This window comes from Rhincodon typus, chromosome 40 (genome assembly GCF_021869965.1).
Source record: "Rhincodon typus isolate 14 chromosome 40, sRhiTyp1.1, whole genome shotgun sequence".
NCBI classification, from domain to species: Eukaryota; Metazoa; Chordata; class Chondrichthyes; order Orectolobiformes; family Rhincodontidae; genus Rhincodon; species Rhincodon typus.
The window spans coordinates 6602070-6608609 of NC_063371.1; the positions used below are offsets into that span (position 1 = coordinate 6602070).

General features: G+C 42.5%; 1 pseudogene; it reads right to left on the reverse strand.

Annotated features, from left to right (window-relative positions):
• Positions 1-2619: 2619 nt before the first annotated feature.
• LOC109929370 overlaps positions 2620-6540 on the reverse strand; it is a 7758-nt pseudogene continuing 3837 nt past the window's right edge.

Consider the following 6540-nt stretch of genomic DNA (forward strand, 5'->3'; position numbering starts at 1 on the left):
CTAAAGCAAACTAAAAGCCTTTGCATCATCATAATGCTCCCTGGAAACCAATTTGGCTTTATATCAAATTTTTCATCTCAATACCATAAAGCAAAAATGCAAAGTAATTTTATTAAAAGATGCTTCTTATTGAGAGAGGACTGGTCCTCAAAATTGAAGCATCATTATAAGAGTATTGACTTCCCAGTTGCTGAGATTTTTAAAAAAATCTTTCATATGAAGTGAGCATCACTAGCAAAGCTAACATTTGGTGTCCATTCCTTTTGCCAAATTGCTTGACAGGCCATTTCAGAGGGCAGTTAAGAATAAACTCCACTACTGTGATCTGGAGTCACCTGCAGGCATTCATTGTGTGGGTAGCAGATTTCCTTCCCTTAAGGACACTGGCGAACCAGAAAGGTGCTTAAAATAATCGATGATAGTTGGAAATGTGTCTAGCTTTCAGTTTCAGATTTTGCACAATTAATTTAAATTTCACCGGTGAGATTCAAACCTTGTTCACTTAACACGGTGGCTAGATTACTTGTCCAGTGACGTTGTTAGCAAACATTGGTACATGTTATTTATAGCCCACTAAACAATAGTCTTAATGTGGGCCATATTAATCAGGAAATTAGAGAAACGTGAAGCATGGGTAATACAGTAATCGTTATTGACCTCAATAAGCATGTAGACTGAGTAAACCTAGTGAGTACTAATGCTGTAGAGGATGGATTTCTGTAGTGTGTTTTGGATGGTTGTTCTTGCGCAGTATGCTGAGGAACTGACTAGAGAACAGACTATTTCAGATCTATTATTATGTAATGAAAAAAGGTTAATGAATAGTCTTGTTGTAAAAGAATGTTTAGGGATGAGTATCATTTGACAGAATTTTACATTTTGTTTGAAAACGAGGCAGTTCAATCTGAAACCAGGGTGTTAAACTGAACACAGAAAATTATGCAAGTATGAGGGACAAATTAGCTGAAGTGATTTGGGACAATGTGTTAAAAGGTATGATGGCACACATGTAATTTGCATTCATTAAAGTATTTGAAATAACTGCACAGAGGCTGGTATCCTGTCACCAAGTCACCCTTTATTTACATGAGCACTATACATGGATTGTGACCTGCCAGTTTAAAGCTAGTCTGAAGAGGCATTCTGAATCTCTTGTTTATATCTGTCAGCCAGGGCTCCCTGATTGGCCCAGGTTAACAACCCCAATCAAGCATCTCATAGTTAATGCCAGGGCAGCATGCTGGTTCAGTGGTTAGACTGCTGCCTCACAGCGCCAGGGAACCAGGTTCAGTTCCACTCTCAGGTGACTGTCTGTGTGGAGTTTGGACATTCTCCCTGTGTCTGCATGGATTTCCACCAGGTGCTCCAGTTTTTTTTCCACAGTCCAAAGGTGTGCAGGTTAGGTGGATTGACTGTGCTAAATTATCCATAGTATTCAGGGATGTGTCGGTTAGGTGCATTAGCCATGGGAAATGCGGGGTTACATGAATAGGGTAAGTGGATGGGCTGAGTGGTGTGCTCTTTGGAGGGTCGGTGTGGACTCGTTGGGCCGAATGGCGTGTTTCCACACTGTAGGGACTCGATGGAACATTCTATATACAGCCTCTCCCTGTAGCTCAAGCCCTCCAATCCTGGCAACACCCTTGTAAATCTTTTCTGAACCCTTTCAAGTTTAACAATATCTTTCCTATAGCAGAGAGACCAGAACTGAATGCAGTATTCCAAAAGTGGCCTACCCAGTATCCTGTACATCTGCAACATGGCATCTTAACTCGGATACTCCGTGGACTGATCCATGAAGGCAAACGTGCCAAACACCTTCTTCACCACCCTGTCTACCTGTAACTCCACTTTCAAGGAACTATGTACCTTCCCCCCCGTCTCTTTTTTTGCCAGCATTGCTCACGGCCCTACAATTAACTGTGTAAGTCCTGCCCAGATTTGCTTTCCCAAAATACAATACCTCACATTTATCCAAATTGAACTCTTCAGCCTGTTGGCCTATCTGATCAAGGTTCTGTTGTACTCTGTGACAACCTTCTTCACTGTCAACTGCAACACCAATGGATTTCACAAGCTTAAAAATCTCCCCTCCCCCACTGCATCCCAAAACCAGCCCAGCTAGTCCCTGCCTCCCTAACCTGTCCTTCCTCCCACCTATCCCCTCCTCCCACCTCAAGCCCCACCCCCTTCTCCTACCTACTAGCCTCATCCCGCCCCCTTGACCTGTCCGTCCTCCCTGGACTGACCTATCCCCTCCCTAACTCCCCACCTACACTCACCTTTACTGGCTCCATCCCCGCCTCTTCGACCTGTCTGTTTCCTCTCCACCTATCCTCTCCTCTATCCATCTTCTATCCGCCTCCCACTCTCTCCCTATTTATTTCAGAACCCCCTTCCCCTCCCCCATTTCGGAAGAAGGCTCTAGGCCCGAAACGTCAGCCTTCCCGCTCCTCTGATGCTGCTGGGCCTGCTGTGTTCATCCAGCTCTGCACCTTGTTGTCACCAATTTTGGTGTCATCTGCAAACCTTATAAACAAAATAATAACTTCATCAAATATAAACAAAAGGATATATGTACATGATGAAGTCAGAACTGAATACAAATTACAATGTTGGAATGATACATGCATATTTATTGTTGCTTCATGAGAAACATTTTTAAAAATTCACTGTAGATTGTAACATCAAACAATCTCCATTGTACAGTTAAGGACAATCTAGTCACTCTTTCTTTGATTATCTCTAACAGTACCAAAGGTAATAAACAGCTGCGCCGCATAGTATGTACTCATAACAATTAGCCGGTCATGTGGAACTTGAAAACATAACAGGTTTGTAGCTAAAGTGAAATCAGATACCATGAAAAGTACACTTCCAATTGCACCAGTCACTTTTGCTCCTGTTCTTGGATGATGAAACCGCACCTTCAGCATTGGCTCTCCAGGACATGATCCCAATCAAGATGCAGTAACAGCAGAGCAGGAGCATCTGCCATATCTTTGAACACATGCTGAGAAAGATCCAACCCAACCCGACAACCAGGGCAATTACACCTGCTGCTCGCAGATTCAGAGGCTTGAAACCAAAGGCCCACGTGTAAAAACAATGGGCAAGAGCAAACGTGGCCCCACCTGAAGTTAAAAAGAAGCAAAGTGAGAAATTCTGATAGCCTTTTATTTCATAAACAGTGGAATGCAAGACTGAATTTGAAATGCCTTGTGACAATGTTTTCTACTGAAATGACTACAAATGCAAGTTTTGTTGTTGGATTAGAATTTCCCACTGTACACCTTCTTCAAATCCAAAACCTGGCAACTCTTCTTCCTAACATTCATTCAATTTATAACTATGTTTTTACTGCCCCATTTGTTCCATGAATTTGATTAAATGGATTTGATTCTTAAAACCCTTTTGAAAGTCCATAAAGACTACATCAACTGTATAACTCTCACCAGCTTTCTCTGTTCTGCCATTCAAAAAGAATCCATAAAATTGGTTCATTACAATCTGTCTCAAAGAGACCTTAAAGAAAGATTGGTCCAGTGGCTTTCTCGATTACAAAAATTCAAACCAGAGAGATTAAAGCAAGGACTTCCACAATAACTTTCTTTCGAATAACAGAAGGAGAATAGGCTAAAGTTCATGATCCTAATCTAGGAGCCCCAGTTTTGTTTACGTGTGTCTTCATCAAGTAGAACTAGATTTATGCTCATGCATTATACTTTCCAACAATCTTTAACTCTCACTCTTCATGCTCAGAAAAGAGGCATGCGTGTGTGGTATGGAACGACATCTGACTCCAATGAAATTGCACCCAGAAATACTGAGCACCTTCAGCCAAGGGAAGAAAATTTGCAACAAAATGGAAGAAAAAGGAATCATTCTAGATTTGTAAGGAGTTATCACAAATATTTAGTTGTGGCCTAACTGAATAGGTCTATTTAAATTGGATTTCTGCGCTCGGAGCTTTGGTTTCAATGTGGCTGATCTGAATGTGCCATCCTTTGATTGTTGTGTTCTTCATGTATTTCTCAAATGATTCCTGCATCTCCTCATGTAACTCAGAAGCTAAAGAAGTGGACACTCTTAGAAGCACTTTTTGTGATTCTTATGGGTAGCGTCAGTTTCTTTTCTCCAAGGGAAAATAATTTCATTTTGTGGTTCATCAAGAACCTGACCATGATCTGAAGTGAATGTGAGGCAAATGACATTGGACTCCAACTCAAAGGCTGCTGCCAGCTTGGGGCCAAGCTCATCACTACTCTTTCATACAGAACCACCTTCGGGTGTTCTTTTACTCAGTTTAATTTACAACAGGATCTAAGTTCACAATAATCTGCTTACCTCCAATTAAAAGCTTATTGTCATCTTTAAGGAGCAGCACATCACCCACTGCTGAAAATGTGAGGCCTGCAAGTAGTTTTAGATGACTGCGATGACCATCTGGAGGCATTTTGCACACAACGAATATGCACAAACTGATGATTGGCAAGATTTTGGTTAATCCGAACAGCCAAAGTGGTGAAGCTTGTATAAAATTGATGATCGTATAGATGCAGACAGTGATGAAGAAAGGTACCAATACAGCCAAGTCATTGCCAACCTGTGTGCCAAGCAGACATACACCCAATGACCACCTGCAATGTTATGAATCTTTTTTGACTTCTCACATGATCCTGTCAACTACTGAGCCTTGCATTCATGTATATTTGGGTTCTTAACAGAAATCAGAATCAAACTTACTCAGGCTTCCATAGTTTACTCGAGAGAGTTATTAACTCTTGAATATTCCTAATTTCACCACCATCTCCAACCCACCACATTATTCCTCTGGTCCCTTCAACTACCATCTTAAATGATTGTTCATTCTTTTCATACCCAATTATTTTCTTTCTTTGTCAGATGGCTTCACTTTTTATTATTCATTCACGGGATGTGGGTGTCACTGACAAGGCCAGCATTTATTGCTCTTCCTTAATTGTCTGGGGGTTGTTAAGAGTCAAGCACATTACTGTGGGGCTGGAGTCACACGTAGGCCAGACCAAGTCGGGATGACTGTTTCCTTCCCGAAAGGACAATAGCCTCAGAAATGTCGACCTTCTTCCCCACCCGACATTCCCCACTACCATTTTTGACAGGGCTCTTAGCCATGTCCAAACCACTTCCCACACTTCTGCCCTCACCCGCTCTCTTCCCTCCCACAACAGTGTTAAAGCTCCCAGTCTTCACTTACGAACTAATAGTCTCCACATTCAATCATAAACTGCCATTTCCAACACCTTCATCAGGATGACGCACATTTGCTTCCACCCCTTTGTCAACATTTCACAGGGACCATTCCCTCCAGAACAGACTGGTCCATTCCTCCTCCACTTCCAACACTGTCCAATATGCCCACAGCACCTTCCCATGAAATTGCAGAAGGCGTAACACTTGCCTGTTTACCTTGTCCCTCCTCACTGTCCAAGTCCCCAGACTTACCTTCCATATGAAGCAGTGATTTACCTGCACTTCATTCAATCTAGTCTACTGTATTCACTGTTCACAGTGTGGTCTCCTGTACATGGGAGAGATGAAGCACACACTGGGTGACCACTTTGCAAACATTCACTTTCTGTCTGTGACAATGACCCCAAATTTCGAGTTGCCTGACATTTTAAGACACCACTGTGTTCCGAAGCCAACATTTCTGACTCAGTGTTCCAGTGAGCTTCAGCGCAAATCTAAAGAACAGCATCTCATTTTCTGCTTGGGGACCCTGCAGCCTCCAGGACCCAACATCGTGTTCGATAGTGTGAGAGCCTGATTCTGTCCCTCCTGTTTTTTACCCACCCCGACATCTGGTCCTGCATAACATGGGTTTCTTTCAGCACAGCCAGCCTATTCTCTCCTGCTGTCAACTTTCATTCTCACTTATACAGCTTCACTACTGCCCCGGCTTACCATCAATAGTTCCTTTATCAGCCTAGCCCTGAAGTATCTCCCTCTTTCTCTGAGCTCAGCCTCCAGCTATCTGGTCACCAATACCCCTCAAATCCCCATTCTCACACTCAGCATAAATACCACTTTTTGCGAGCTGCTACCAGTTCTGATGGACGTGCCATCAGACTTGAAACGTTAACTCTGCACAGATGCTGCCAGACCTGATGAGTTTCTCCAGCACTTCCTGTTTGTGTTTCAGATCTCCAGCATCCGCAGTTATTTGTTCTATTTGAGGGATCTTCTGTATGGTGCAGGCCATCACAGCTGTGGACAAGTGATTTTAGAGACATTACATTCAAATGCTTCATTGATTGGTTTCAAGAGTAAAGGACAAATTTCCAGAAGTTTTCCTCAATTTCTTTCCTCAGTTTTTGCCTTCCACAGCAGTTATTCTGTGTGTTTAATCACAGTGGTTGATGCAAACATTCAGCAAAAGGCCCTCACACAGTCAATCCTGAAAGTGTGGGTGCATGCTTGGGATTTTCTGTTCAGCTAAATGATCAGATCTCAGACATGTTTACCCTAAATACACAGGTTATGTACTCATTCTTGAAG